Consider the following 15,462-nt stretch of genomic DNA (forward strand, 5'->3'; position numbering starts at 1 on the left):
TAAAAAACAGATCCTTTTTTTATTTTGCTAGCATAGCTGCCTTCACACAAGACCTTTTTAGAAGTGCTAGTAACAGCTTAGGGGGAGGGATTTTTCAGTTTTGTTTTGGGCATTTCTTTTCTGCAGTCCCAGTGCATGCTGCTGCACTGACTGAACAGCAACATGAGCTAGATGCTCACTGACCTCACCTTCTAACAAAACACCTCTCCTTAGTGGCTCCTCCATCCTTTGGGTGAGGAAGCTGTTGTTGACACTCCAGGAACCACCTGGGTTTCTTATGACCTGCTTCCTGACTGTCCCTTCTAAAAGGCTTGTCTCTGCCCCCTGCAGCACTCCAGCTGTGGGAGCCATGCCACCGTATCTGTGTGATCCCAACAGGACTGTGGCCCTGCAGCTGCACACCTGTCTCTAACTCACCATGTTTATTTCCCTTATTTCCTGTATCAACACGCAGGCTTCAGAAATGTACCCTGGTGCATAGACTTTCCAGCAAGGGTTTGTGGGATTTCTTCTTTCCTTACATGCACGTGTCTGAGGTGACCCCACTTAAGCCCTGCTTTGTTGATCTTGTGTTCCATTCCTGTCATATCACCCCACTGACCCCGTCTGTCTCTCCCTCCCTGCATTGCTGGTTTCTCTCTTCTAACCTGTCTGTAGTTGTACGGAAAAGTGAGACAGTCATTTTTGCTCCTTGCAACAGAAAGGAATTTTCGTGTTTTACAGAAGGGAATTTCCCTGTTCTACTAGAATCTTATGCCAGAACTATTCAGTCACTGAGAGTTTAATTACCTCAGTGTTGCCTCCGTACAGAAGCTGTGTTGACACACTGTACTGATTCAGTTACATCAACATGACCACAGTTACATCAACATGACAGCCTTTGGCCACATCCAAGCTTTGGACGCATGCTTTCCCAGTTCCTGTGGGTCTTGGAGGCACCTCTCCATGCTGGGTGTGATACAAAGACCCCCATCAGCAAGGCGGCAGAACTGCTTTTTCCATGGCAATACACAACGCCCAGGATTTCCAGGCAGCCCTGGCCAAACCAAGCATCTAAAACTCCAGATAAATACTGAGAAAGGAAATTTCTGGGGTCAGAGAACATTTGGACGTCTGCTAAAAAAAAAAAAGTAATGGCTGGGGGAAGACACAAGGTTGAGACCAGCAACCTGTTCAGAGTGCGGCTCAAATCCACTGGACTTCTGGGCTCACTCAGACCAGCAGCCACCTCTGTAAGCAGAGCACGGTGCACACCAGGCATTGCATGCTGCCTCCAGCCTTACTGCGCCGTGCATTTTGCTGCAAACTGTTGTGAAACTTGCTGCCACTCAGTGGAAATCCATAAAGGGCAAAGGGAAGGGCTGGATGTCCTTTCTTTCTCTCATCTTCAGGCTCACCTGTTTTCCCTCAGTTTAGATAAGGCTGAAAGGAAAGCAGCAGTGCTGTGGTGTGCTTGCATGACAGGACAGTGCCTGTAACATTAGAATAAGTGCAGGCCTGAATTCACTTTCCTGCTGAAGAAACACAGTCAGAGTGTTGGCAGACAACGATGTGCATTCTGGTGCCATTGGGAAATTCCAGTATGGCATTGGAAAATCAACTCTCAACAGATTTGTTTTTTTAAGTCCAGCCAAAAGCACAGAAGAGAGCCTTTATTTGGCCAGCAGCAAATTGAGAAGTTGATGATGCAGAAGACAGCATACCTGGGGCTACGATTTGAGCAGGCACTCACCCAGCAGAATCAGCACGCAGCACTGCTCCAGATGTGGCAGCTCTGTGCAGGAAAGGCCGTAGTTCCACTTTGCTGTCAGTTGCTTGAAGGCGTTTCCCCAGGAGTATCTGCATGGAGATTTACTCTGCTCTCAAGCTGAGCAGCCACCTGCCCACAAAAATAGAACTCATCCATTTTGCATCACTAGTTAAAATCAATATGTTAAATTTTTCACTGATATTATATCCATATATATTAACAAAATGGATTGGCTTGGGCGATCTTCTTAGCTTGCATTGGATGATGCTACCTATGCTTTGGTAAAACAGATGGAGCCACCAGTTCAGGCTCCTCATATTCTACATCAGGTGTGCAGAGATTACTCAGCAGTAAAATCTGACACTGATGGGTGAACTTGACACAGAAAGCTTTCTGATAGCAAAGTGCTGCGTGGGTTTGATGTCTGATGGGTAATGATGAGGATTCTCCCCCCATTAGAACTGCCTGAACACGAGCAAACAAGTTTTTTTTTTAAGATAAAAAGACAGAAGACTTTTTTGTTGTTGTTGTTCTTGATCTTCTGAGAAAGTTTTCCTTTTCTCAGTAAAACAAGGCAGTGATTCCATTTGTATTTCATTATCAGCTACCAAAACTGTATTTTTCACAGGTGAGGAAGGATCACATGACATTTGCAGGGCTTTTACCATCAAAAAGAGACTATTTTTGGTCAGAATTTCCTTTCAGTCGAACTAATTCAAACAGTCCCTTTGTGCAGCGATTATGAGACAGGATTTAACTGCGTTCCAGCTGCCCTCCTGTGGGTAGGAGGTAACTGCAGCAAACGTGATACCTCACCACCAGGCCTTGTTTCTTCTCTTTCTTCACCCACAGCTTTCTTACAACTCATTCAGCAGATCCACCTTGGAACTATCCAAGTTTGAAAGGGATGAGATCTGGTGCATGCAACAGGAGCACGAAAGAAGGGAAAATTAATTCCAGGGACCAGTTTGGCACAACAAATGACAGACAGGTCCTAATTAAAAATAGCAACCCTATGATTATTATCCAGCCTCCCAGGATAGAGCTGGCTAACTTCCAGAAGGTGCTTTATCAAAGGTTGTGTGCTGGGCATTATTAAGCATTTTAGGCTACTGCTGGCAGGGTGAGACAGAGATCTGCTTTGGATTTCACATAATAATTGTCACTTCTGAAAGCATAAGCACCTTTCAAAATGTTTTGCACGTGTCTTGCAGAGGTGCAGATTCCACACAAGACGTAAAACAGAAGAGAAACCTGCTCTAAAAGCTGAAGTGATAACAGATCTGCAGCAACACATTGCAGGCAGAGCTGAGCTGGGAAGGCCTGCAGGTGCCTCTTAAGGATTTCATTAAGCTCTTCATAAATTTGAGCAGTGATCCAAAGTAAACAGAATGCAATTCAATACCACCAAATGCAAAGCACCCTGCTTAGGCAGGAATAAGCGACCATGTTGCTGCAGGAAGAGAAACAACTACCTACATAGCATCTCTGTAGGACAGACCTAGATTTTTCTTAGCAAAAAATGCAGAAAGCAAGAGAACTGGGGAGAAGAGAGAGAGCAATCCTCAAACACATCAGGTGTTGTAAAGAAAAAGATGTAAATCTGGTTCCCATTTCCCACATGAACAGAACAACAGGGAGGAACTCACTGCAACCAGTGAGAATTAGGCTGGAAATGGGGAGGGGGGAAATTGCCCAGCTTGCACACTCTGAATAAGGAGAGGCTGGGACATCGCTGGTTAAGATGCAAGACTTTAAGAGAAGGGAAGAGTGAAACCTGTCAGGTAAAACATAGGTAAAAGAGGTCCTGTTTTTTGTTGATTTATAAGTGTGTCAGATGATTTCTCACAAACTGTTCTTTTCTGTTTTACTGCTCATTAATCAATGACACCTTCATGTAAAAGTTGCCATTTAAATAACCTTGCTTTAAGGACTACAGTCCTGTGAAAGAAAAGTGAAATACTTTCCTTTTAACTTCTGAACATTGCAACCAGGATGACTTTGAGGCTCACACACACAACGCTGTCCTGTGAGTTTTTCCAAGATAACTCTCACAGAAACCCACTGAAAACCAACCTCAACCCTGTGATCAGATGCAGACCCAAAAGCCTTCCACGGTCCTGCAACATTCAACCTCTCTGATTTCTATTCTCACTCACTTTCAATCTCTTTCTCCCCTTTTTCCAGTAACTCTGTTCCTGATATGTTAGGTAACAACACCAATAATCCTGTGGGTTTGGAGCTGGCTGTGTTATTGGAGTCTCCATGGGTACAAATTCCACGCACTTCCTTGGCTTCGGCTCTGACATACTTTTCAGAAAACGCTACAGAAAAAATCATCATGAAACCCTTTATTCCACGTCAGTGTGAGGCTTCTCCTTGCTCCTGTTAACACGCCTCATGGAGATTTTTCCCAGCCATTGAGAAGAGCATGCAGAGATTTCACTGTGTTTCTCCGAGAGAAAAAGAAAGAAAGCAAAACTCAGAAGTTTTCTATCGAGTCTTATAAAGATGCTGTTTTCCTTGGCAGCACCTGCTTCCAAAAACTGTTCGAAGACTGAGCATGTCTCAGTTTTCATTAAGCAGGGCTCACTGCTGGAACTGAAATAAGTGGGATAGGAAGCAGGGAGCAGAGTGCTTCCCTCTCTACTCCAAAGCTCTTATAAGCTCGGGTCTGTGCTGCACTCCTTGGTGATTTTAACCTTGAGAGAAGGATGCAGAACTGAGTGAGCAGGGCATGACAGCTCTGAAGGCAGGCAGGTTAACACACACTCCTGCTCCACTTGCCTGCAGTTAGAGGCAGGACATATCCCTGCTCCTTTTTAAAGCTGTACTTCTGTTAATAATTTCTTATTTAGGAGTAAAACTGCACCAAACCTTAGGCACAAAGCCAGGCTCGGGGTCATCACCATCATCACCATGACCCTTTTGTTGCAAACATAAACCTTTTAGAATATAAACCTGTCACCTATTACTAATGCAAGGTGACAACGATTAAAAGCTTCACATTCCTAGCGATGTGTTACTTTCACCATCTCTTTCTTAGGGACAGACACAAAACAGCCTGCACGTAATGACAGGAAACAAGAGAATTTGTCTCTTCTTTGCAGAATGTCTGGCACAAGATGGGTCAGCAGGAGCTGGTGTACTTGCTGCTAGTCCATATTCATTTCCAAGGGAATTGCTTTAACTACCTGGAAAGGTTTGTACACACTGATTTGTTTTTATAGGAATCTGTATCCAGGCTACCATCACCCCCCAGCAGAGGAAGAATGTGAGGTGCAGTACTAAACATTCTCTTTCTTTCCCAGTATGGCAGAATAGAGCTCACAGTCATGGGCACGTTTCAGTCTGCGTGCATTCAGGACACCTGCTGTTGTGGCAGAGGCAAGGACTTCATGTCAAGACTTAAAAATGTACGCCTGAGGCTACAAATACCCTTCTTCATAGAGCAAACTCTTTCAGGTCTCTCCTGGTCACTTTCCTCTTCTGGGAAGGGATTTCAAGGAAACAACACCTGATGAGTTTTGCTGAATTTCCAGCCTGAGTTGTTTCCAGGAGGGCACAGAGGATATGCTTGCAAACATCTATTAGCATACGTGTAGAGGAAACATTCATATACAGGCAGAAACAAAAGTAACAAGGTTGCTGCATCTTTTGCAATTCTCATCCAGGAACCATAGGTTTTGTATCTGTCACTGCCAACAACATAAAAATACCAGTTACATCTTCCAACCACGGACAGACAGTGACGTGGTACGCGGTTTTCTCCAGTATAGTATGCCAAAGCCCTGCAGTGCCAATCACGTGCAAATGGCTATCTGAGCAGTGACAGGACTGCAAATTTACCTGCTCTAGGCGGGCACTGCGAGCTGTTCTCAGTTATTGCAGCCAGTAGATGGCTCCTCAGTACACTCTTTAGCTCCGTGCTCAGCAGAGACTTCCAGCTATGCAGCAGCTCAGCCCGAGCCAAGCGTTCTGTAGACTGCACTATAGCTGGTTCTTTAAAACTTGTGACAAACGCTACATCAAGAAACATTTGTTGTTAAATAGATCACTTGGTGTGGCGTGACAAATTATGCTGTTCCTAGCCTTATCCAACACATCCCCCAGGTCTAACTTCAAGCACTCCAATCATATTATTCCACCCACAAAAGAAATGCAGCCCTTTCTGGGGTGAGAAATGGAAGCTGTGCAACTGCATGGGGCGATGCTGCACAACAATTTGCTTTTATTTCTAAAGAATTTGCATTAAAACAGGATTCCTTCTCCCTGTCTGCATCAGCTGCCTGTATTCCACTCCAATCCATAATCCTCTGTTTGTTATTTGTGACTTCACAATTGGTCGCTATGGGAACGATTTTGATGTCATGGAGAATTATTAGTTCAGGTAGGGAGAAATCAGCAGCAGAAGCAAACGAACTCTTAGGAAACAAAGAACCTGTTTACATGCAAATGTTGCCGTGCGGAAGGGCGAGGGAACAGAAATGCAGCTAATTCAAGGAGTCTGCTTCCAGCTTCTTGCCAGTTACCCATGAGACAATAGGAACTTTTCAATATTTAATATAGGAAAAAAAGAAACTTTAAAAAAAATTAACAGAGCTTGCTGGATCATCAGTTTCACTGGGGCCTCCAGATGCATCCACAGTATAAACTGAAGGCTCACCTTGTGCCATGCCAAGGGTAGATGACAGTCTGTGCTTTGGGGGAGAATGGGGATGCCCCTCCTCACCACTTACTTTCCCATGGTCCCCACTGCAGGGCTGGTGCTGCTGTCTTTACATGGCAGAGATGGGTCTGTGCCCTCCCTGCACCCATCATCCCATTCCACCAGGCAGCCCCTCAGTCACCTCAGTGCCAATCTCATCCCAGTCACCTCATCCCCATCTTGTCCCCATCACCACAATGTCCCAATTCTTACCCCACTGCCTCAGCCCCAGTTCACCCCCACTCACCTCATCTCCCCATTGCCTCAGCCCCACTTTGTCCCTTCATTCTGCCAGCATTTCACCCCAGTGGTCCATAACCACCTCAGTGCCCATTTTGTCTGTCAGCTCAGCTCTGCATTGTCCCCATCACCTCATTTATTCCACCTCAGCCCCATGTTGTCATCATTATCCCAACCCCATCTCACCCCGTCACCTCAGCCCCACACAGCCCCTGTTCCCACTCCCCTCACCCCCATTCATCCCCGCTCCCCTCAACCCCACACTGCCCTCACTCCCTCAGCTCCATTTGTCACCTCAGTCTCCCCACTCAGCTTATCCCCACATCAGCCCCTCTACCTCAGCTCCATCACCTCATCTCCTCAGTCCCGTCACTTTGTCGCTCTCTTTCACCCTCATTACCCACAATCACCTTAACACCCATCCTGGCCTCACCACGTCTCCCCCCATCTTGTCCCCATCACCCCGGCCCCACATCGCGCCCTTTTCCCGCCCGCCTCACAGCGCCTCTCACTCACTCACTCTCTCCGCCCCCCAATCCCCCTCCTCCCGCCTCCCGCCGAAGCGCCAAAGCGCCCGCCAACTCTCAGCCCCGCCCACCCCTCTCCACCATTGGCTGATCCTCAGAACATCCCGCCTTCCTTTTGATCGACAGCCTCTAAGCCAACCAGCGGCGGCACCGAGCGGGCCACGCCTTTCCCCCCCCTCAGAGGAGCGGGCGGGGCCGGGCGGTGACGCGCAGGGAGAGGGTAGCAACAGTTGCCTCGAGACCCGGCGCGAGGCGCCATAGTGACCGTAGCCCTGGAGACTGTTCCTTGCCAACGGGAGCGGCGCGCAGCCCCGGCGACCGGAGCGCAGCGCGACCCGCTGAACCCGGCGGGGAGGGCAGGTGAGAGGAGCCGGTCGGATCTCAGAGCCGTTTGGAGTTTTTTTTTTTTAAACTCTCAGGGAGAGGCGGCGGGACGGGACGGGACGGGCTGGGCTGTGGGGCGTCCCGCTGCTGAGGGGACGCGGAGCGGGACTGCTGAGCGGGGCGAGGCCTCGGCCGGGCGCTGTGAGGTGAGGGCGCAGCTCGAGCCGCCCGCCGGGCCCCGCTGCTCTCAGGGAAAGTTCCGGGGCGGAGTGGGGGTTTGGGGTTTGAGGGGGGTGGTTGTGCGGTGTTCCGGAGGTGACAACTTTTCCCCGCTTGGTTTTGGGAGTTATTGATGGATTTGTTGGTTTGGTTTTTAGTTTATCGGGTTCTTTGGTTATAAGGTCGTGTTGTAAGCGTTAGAGCTCCGTGAAACGGAGCAAACGTCCCGGAACCGAAGGAGTTTTTTTGTAGGAATCTAGCGAACGTGAGGAGAAACGGAACGCTGTGAGGGTGAGGTGGAAACCCGGGCGGGGAGGGAGCAGCGCCGGACCCGGCTGAGCCGCTCCTCCCGCCCTGCCGGCAGCGCCCGGCTCGTCCCGCCGTGTGAATAAAGCACGTTGTGCCATCGGAGCCGCTTCCCCCCCCCCGAGCGGGGCTGTGTGTCTGTGCGCCTGTTTCCAGCGTGAGTTCCTGGTTGGGATTCGATCTTTCTTTGACTTAGGGATGAAAGTGATTGTTTTCTTGGGTTTGTTTTTGGAGGAAGCAAACCGTACTTATGGAAGCGGGGTAAAGTATGACTTGGAAAAATGCTTTTTTTGTTCCTTAAAGTGGCCACGCGCAGCTTCAGAGCCATTGGTTGGCCAAGGTTTTCTCATCTGCTCCAACCCAAACTTTTTGACTCTCAGCTACAAACCCGTGGAGAACGCACAGCCATTGCTGACATGGGGCGGGGGAAGAAAGAAAACAGAAATCAATCAAAATGTAAAGCTGGCTCGTTCTGCTGTGAGGCTCGTTCTATGAGCGAGAGGCAAATTCTTTACTATGAGAGTGGTGAGGTGCTGGAACAGCTGCCCAGAGAGGCTGTGGATGCCCCGTCCATCCCTGGAGGTGTTCAGGGCCAGGTTGGATGGGGCCCTGGGCAGCCTGGGGCTGGTATTAAATGAGAAGATTGGTGGCCCTGTATGCAGCAGGAGGGTTGGAGATTTGTAATCCTTCCAACCCGGGCCATTCTGTGATCCTGCTCTATTTTACTTCCTGCAATGGTTTGCTTGAGTTCAAGATGAACCCATCTCCTTGTAGGACTGAGCTGTGGTGTCAGATGCTGACATCAGTGCTGGGACAGGGGGCTTCCACGGAGGCTTTGCTGTTTCATTTTGAAAATCATATTTTAAAAAAAGGAAAAAAGAAGCTGTCATCTTAGCACTCGATATTGCTAAAGGGTGTGATGTTAGTTTGAATCTTGCTGGGCACCTTACATTTTGCTTTGAGGTGCATGGGATTGTGCATGTGCTCTGCTTCTTGTTTTAAGCCTTGAAAGTTCGGGTTCTCAAAGCTGTTCCTGTACAGCAGGGCTTGGGAATGCCAGTCTTTCCAGAAGGAACTTGGGATCCTTGTGTAAGTGCAGGATTTTGGCCTGAAGGGCAAAAACACATGCAAAAGTGAGGGTTGACAGCAGGAATTTCTTTGTCCCTACTTGCCTTCTGCATAATGGGAAAAATACCAGTGAATACAAGGGGGATGATAAGGAGCATCCAGTGCTACAGAGGAACGCCAGGTCTGTCAAACTTCCCAGTGGTTCCCGTGGGCAGTCCCTGCTTTGCATTTCCTGCTGTGTCATTTACATCTCATGAATTCTTCTTGTGGCACCATGTCCCTGTCCTGCAGCCCTGTTTGCTGTGGAAGAGCCCAAGAGCACAAAATCCCTGAGGCTGGGCAGCAGCAGGGACACAGACTGCTGGAGGGGAGGAAACAAACAGCCCAGGGCAGCAAATCCATCCTCACCCTGCAGTCTGCCCTCTCTAAGGAGGTTTTGTATGTTTGTCACACAGGTTTACAAGGCTGGCGTGCAGGTCAAGGTGCAGCCTCACAGAGTGACCTGGGTCAGTGCAGCAAGATGGGAGGGAAGGGGCTCCCATGCTAAGACTTGAACTGAGTGAGGTCTGGAGAGTGAGCATTAACTTGTGTGTTAGGTAGATATCTGTGTGCGTGTGTACTTGCAGGATGGGACAGCAGAAATACACTTCTTGTATCCTTTTGCTTGTGTGAGTGTGAAATGTAATTTAAAGGTGTAATTTATGAAGAGATGAGCAGCTATTGCCTCCAATGGCCCTGAAGATGCTGTGTGTCCTTGCTGTCTGCTGGGGTAAATTAGAATCATGGCACGGGTTGTGTGGGAAGAGACCCTAAAGCACCCCTCATCCCCAACCCCTGCTGTGGCTGCTTGCCCCCCACCAGATCAGGCTGCCCAGGGCCCCATCCAACCTGGCCTTGGATGTCCCATTCCTGGAGGTGACCGGAGCTTCTCTGGACAGCCTCACTACCCTCATGATGAGGAATTTCTTCCTAATATCTTGTCTAAACATATTTTCTTGTGATTCAAAGCCATTATCTTGTCCTGTCACAGCATCCCCTGATAAAGAATTGCCGTAGCCCCTTTTAGGCCATAGAAGGCTGCAGTGAGGCCCCCCTGGAGCCTTCTATTCTCCACCCTGAAGGCCCTCAGCCTGGCTCCACAGCAGAGATGCTGCAGCCTCTGAGCATCCTCCTGCACCCACTCTATCAGCTCCACATCCTTCTTGTGCTTCCTCTGTGGAGAGCATTCAACATTTAGGTGCCACTAACAGTCAGTGCTGCACTTGTTGCCATTCCTACACCTTTTGTGACAGAATGTCTTCAGAGCTGACATTAATTTAAAGCCTCAGTCAGCACAGCTTTTCCTGGCTCCATCAAAGTGAAATAGATGGCGCCAGTCATTGTCTTTAAATAGTCTCATACTTGTAACACCTCGGAGCATTGACAGCTGTTAAGTTGAATCAGAACACGGTTTTGCTTTTAATACAGGCCTATAAACAAAGCTGATTTAACACATCTTAGCATATTTCCCCCGTTCTGTTTTAATGCTCTAAATCTATGTGCATCCTGTGGCGTGCGCAGTCACACAACAGGGAGGGCAGTGCTGATTCAACAGGCTTATCTTACAGCCGCCTGCTCAGCCCAAGTTTCTGTTGGAGGAGGCCGAGTTATATTTAAACCAGTTTCCCCCTTTCCCTCCCATGAAATAAATGCCAGCGCTGCTACCGCCAGACACCAGGCAGCTGCAGCCTGAGCTGTGGGCCCGAGCACCGTGCGTGCAGCCCGAGGTGTGGGGTTGTGTTTCTCCTGTTTGAAACGCACACGGGCTTTCATTCTGTGATCCCTGCTCTGAGAGGAGGTGGTTTGTTTTGTTTGTGCTGGCAGTGCTTTATTCCTGTGTTCAAACATTCACAAATCCACCTTATTGTCTAAGAATGTGCTGGCTTGCTTGTGGTGGGCTGTCTCTGTCTAAGTAATGTGTGAACTAATTATGCCATAAATATATAAATAGATGAAAATGTATTCAGCACAAGCCATGTACCTCTTAATACACTGAGCAAAGAGGAGTCCTTTTGTAAGGGTACTACCTACAATCACTTTCCATAGCACGGGTAGCATGGAGATACGTCAGTGCGCATTGTTAGGCAAACTGTTTCCAAATACAAAGAAGAAAACAACCAGCACCTTCAGCTTTGGGCCATGTATTTATGAACGTGTTTGTGATGCAACGTGCATCATTCAGCTGACTTGTTAAAACAGCCTTTGGTGCAGACGTGTAACTTCATGTCAATGACTGAAAGTCTTCCTCACCCAATGAGATCCAGCCTGCTTATCAGACCAGGTGTGGGCAGCATCCATCCAGCACTGCATTTACAGGGAGAATTCTGAAGCACATGAGAAGCAAAGCCTCTTCCCAAAGAAAGCTCTATGAACTGTTTTGGTTTTATTAGTCTGATGTTACACAGGACTTAAGAGCTGTAGTAAGTGCCAGATGAAGGCATTTGAAAAGCAATTCAAAGTGTGCTTTTCCTCTAAGTGAGATTTCTATTAGAAAATTAAGAATTTCTTTTTCAGAGTTTAACAAATGCCAAAGAAGTCTCAGTGCAGTACAAATGTGTCCTAGTGGCAAAGCTGTGAAAGCAATTGGCAACTGCCAATTTGTTGCAGTTGCTTTCAAAGAAACAGTGGTCACAGGATGCTGTGCCAGTGATGACTGTACAAAGCAAATACAAAATAGAGTCAGCTTCTTTGTGTTCTTGTCACAAATCAATGCTCTGCTGGAGGAAGCCCTCAACAAGAGGGAAAGTTGCACTGACTGGACCTGCGCCCTGTGCTGATGCTCCGCTTTGTCCACCAGTGTGTGTTGTAACAGTCCAGGCTGCACAGATGGCTTCATCTCTGAGGTGGTTCTTCTCTGGCTTCACATGCAGGACAGATGACGGCACGTGGCTGTGCGTGCTGGGAAGCCTGGTGTTTGCCTGTGCTGTGGGCTCAGCAACTTCTCATCCTATCTTTGTGGTGTTTAGACTTTCCAAAGCTTCTAGTCATCACAAAGAAAATACTGGTTGGCAGGAATGCCTGGAGGGGAGGATGTCTGAATTCTTCACCCCTTTTAGGGAGGACTCCTGAGTAGTCAAAACCTGAATCACAGTGAGTGCAGGAGGCACGGGTGCCGCTGTGCGTGCTGCCAACCCTGAGGTGCATCCAGCAGTGGCTCTGTGTGGGCTCAGCTCTCCTGCTTGGGGGCAGTTCTGCTGAAGGAACATCAGGGGCAGGAGAGAAAAAGGAAAAACAAGTGCAAGTGGAGTGATTACAAGCAAACAGCCTTCTAGCTGCCAGCTAGTTAGTTGTTTTTAGACTATTCTTTAGTATTAGCCTAAGATCCCATTGCCACCACGACAACCCTGCAACAGTTCTGGATAATTTCTAGCTCACCACATAACGCTGGTCAAACGTGCAACTTGTTTGGGGGAATGTGTTAGTTATCTGACTTCTTGTAATCCGTACTGAGTGTGGGATGCTGGCAGTTCAGCAGGCTTTAGAAGCAGCCTTCTGCTGAAGGTAGCATCCTTCATGTGCTGGGAAGGGCAGCGTTTTAGTAACACTCTGTAAGTGCTGTAACCTCAGTGTTCCGTGCATGGGTATATTTCTTTGTCTTCCCCCCATCCCAAGCTGTCTTGGAAGGCACAGTCAGAAACCAATCTGAAATCCTTCTCTGGGATGTGATACGTGGGGGTAGATGTGAGTGCATACGGACTGGTTCTACTTTATAGGCAGTCTGTGCATTTAAATAAAATATTTTATTTAAATACACACCCTCTTCCTCCTGAAGAAGATGAAATGTGGATCTTCTCAAATATTCATTATTTTAAATGACCAATCGTGGGAGGAAATATTTCTTTAACAGGTACAGATCATGAGAGAAATAATGGTTTCTGGTCACCAAGCTGATCTTCACAGCTTCTCTCTTCCCAGCAGGTATTCATTCTCTACAACATGAGCTCTTCTCACCTGATGAGAGGAGCAGCCCCTGACCTGAGCTGGGTGCTGTAAAGCAGCACTGCTCCTGCTCATGGTCTGGCCTTGAGGTCTGGTGCTGCAGATGTTAGATGCTGTAGAAACACCTCCTACAATAGTTTATGCCCTGACCAGAAGATGTCTACCAGATGGGAGCCTCAGCAGGCAGTTAGAGGACCAGGACTTCTGTTTGCTGTGCTGATAAGTTTACATATTTACATTTCAGAGCGTTGTCTTGTGTGCTGTGACCATTAGATAATGACTGCTTCAAATTATACTGGAGCACCAAAAATGCTTTTTGATATCTGGTTGGACGTTTTCGTTCTTCCCCATCTAAACACTGGTTAGAATGCTTTTTAAAACAAAACAAAACATACTCAACACTGCTGTAGCATTTAATAAATTGTGTGCTCCTAAAGGTTGGCCTGGGCTCTGAGATTTTGTGTCAGTCCCGTATTTAACCTGGCTTGAGGTAGATGGAACTGAGTAGCAGTAACTTCTTTCAGACTTATTCTCCACAGTCAGTTAAAAACCATTCACGTTTGAGCTGTTACAATCTGAGAACACGTTACCCAAGCTCTGTGCAGAGGTACAGCAGGGCTGGTGTCTGCCCCAAGGAGTTTCCATTGGAAGGCAGAGCAAGGATTGCCTTCTGACCAGGATGGGGGTTAATGATTTCCTGCTGGCAGCACACTTTGCCGTCCCAGCAACCTCCCTGCAGTCCCTGTCCAAGACATTCCAGTGCTGTGCCTCATCCACTGCCTGCTGCGTAATCCTCGGGATTGTTGGGGAACGGCTGTAGCCACAGCCTTTGGTTACCAGGGAAAAGCTTGATGTGTCTTCAAGGGCCTGCAGAACGTGAACATCTTTGGGCTGGCTCAGCTACAGAGCCCTGCTGGGTGGAGATCAGCATCCCTGAGAGCAAACCTCTCCTTACCTTCAGGGAGGAATGAGCTGGTGTGTTACAGTCACAGACTCTGTTATTGGTGCTTAATATATAAACTGCAAATCCACGTTTTGGAGGTGATTTGTAGGAGACAGTGTTCCGGTTCGTTGTGGCCCACAAGGTCAGAGGATGCTTGTTGGTGGCCAGGCATTGCCCTTTTTTTTGGTGCCACGTTCTCATGGCTGATTGCAGCAAAGCAGGGGACGTCTTTCATACACAAGCTGTGAACCAGGCTCATTTCTGCATTGGCTTCATGGATGCAATCACCTGTGAAATCTAATGCGGTGTATTGCAATGTAATGCAATATGCTCAGGAGTTCTTAAGTCCCCTGCTGTTGCTCTGTAGGGAAACATGTTTTGTCTTTAGCTCCATAGGTAGCATGCCTTCATAGCTCATTAGTAAAAAGTTGTAATCATCACTGCTTTAATGAGGACCGAAAGGAGAGATTTTAGTATCAAAACAGCTGAGGATGTCTGTCAACAGAATGTATGTGTTAATTCAGACCTGGGGCTGTATCTGTAGCTCTCTGAGGAGATGTATGCATATGTTTGTATCCATATTTATGTATATATGTTGTGATGCAGTGTGGTTGCAGAGTACAGCACACCAAAGGATGCTGCCTCCACATTTGTCCCCACACCCAGTCCTTGCTGGGTCTCCCGGGGAGCTGTTCCACCTCGAGCTCCCCTGCAGGACCATGGCACGAGGCACGGCTTTGTCTCTGATCTACAGCTCCCATCTTCTGCTCCAGGCTCTGCATCTAGCAGTACTTCTGAGCCTGTTTGGGAAACCTTGCTTTGATTGCTCTGTGCTTTCATTTCCACTTTTCAGAAGGGAAAAACTCAACACTTGTCTTTTTCTGGCTGGTAAAGATGCTGAAAGGATGCTCAGAGACGTGTTCTGGGCACGAGGACCTGGAGGACTGGACGGGACTTAGAAATTCTTTACTTTGAGAGATGCCTGTGGGGGAAAAGAGTGATTGGACAAGGTTTTGCTGAAGTGCCTCAAGCATAGTGATTCTTCAGCCTGCTTTACAATCCAGCTGAACACAAGTTGTCAAAAAGTGAATGTTTCAACAGTAACATTCAGTAGCTCAAACTACAGGAGAGGTAGAACCGTTGTTCCGTGTCGATTTGTTTGCAGCATCTGATGAGCAACACCAAATAGTTTCAGTGACACTCCCTCTGATTGCACATTTAAAGAGACTATTTATGCTGTGGATTGAATTTTTCCAGCTGTATTCTAACCTCTTGTCCTTAACACTCGAGTCCTATTCTTAAGTGCCACAAAATTACTGAATTAATACATCATGCATTGCATTTCTTATTCATGTTCCCTGAAGAATTACTTAATACTTGGGTGAAGAGTCTCCTGTTA

At 47.6% G+C, this 15,462-nt stretch overlaps 1 protein-coding gene across 2 annotated transcripts in view; it reads left to right on the plus strand.

Moving 5' to 3' along the window:
• The first annotated feature begins 7,531 nt into the window (after positions 1 to 7,531).
• The window catches only part of RFX2 (regulatory factor X2), a 54,903-nt gene continuing 46,972 nt past the window's right edge, over positions 7,532 to 15,462 (plus strand). The window contains exon 1 of one of the 2 annotated variants that reach the window (XM_042837015.1): positions 7,532 to 7,585. The gene's annotated coding sequence lies outside the window, so the exon portion shown is untranslated. Of the gene's footprint in view, positions 7,586 to 8,157; positions 8,232 to 15,462 lie in introns of those variants that run through there. The other variant, XM_042837016.1, reaches the window with a different exon arrangement.

This window comes from Centrocercus urophasianus, unplaced genomic scaffold (assembly GCF_019232065.1).
Source record: "Centrocercus urophasianus isolate 14NV4802_14NV808 unplaced genomic scaffold, USGS_Curo_1.0 seq_66, whole genome shotgun sequence".
NCBI classification, from domain to species: Eukaryota; Metazoa; Chordata; class Aves; order Galliformes; family Phasianidae; genus Centrocercus; species Centrocercus urophasianus.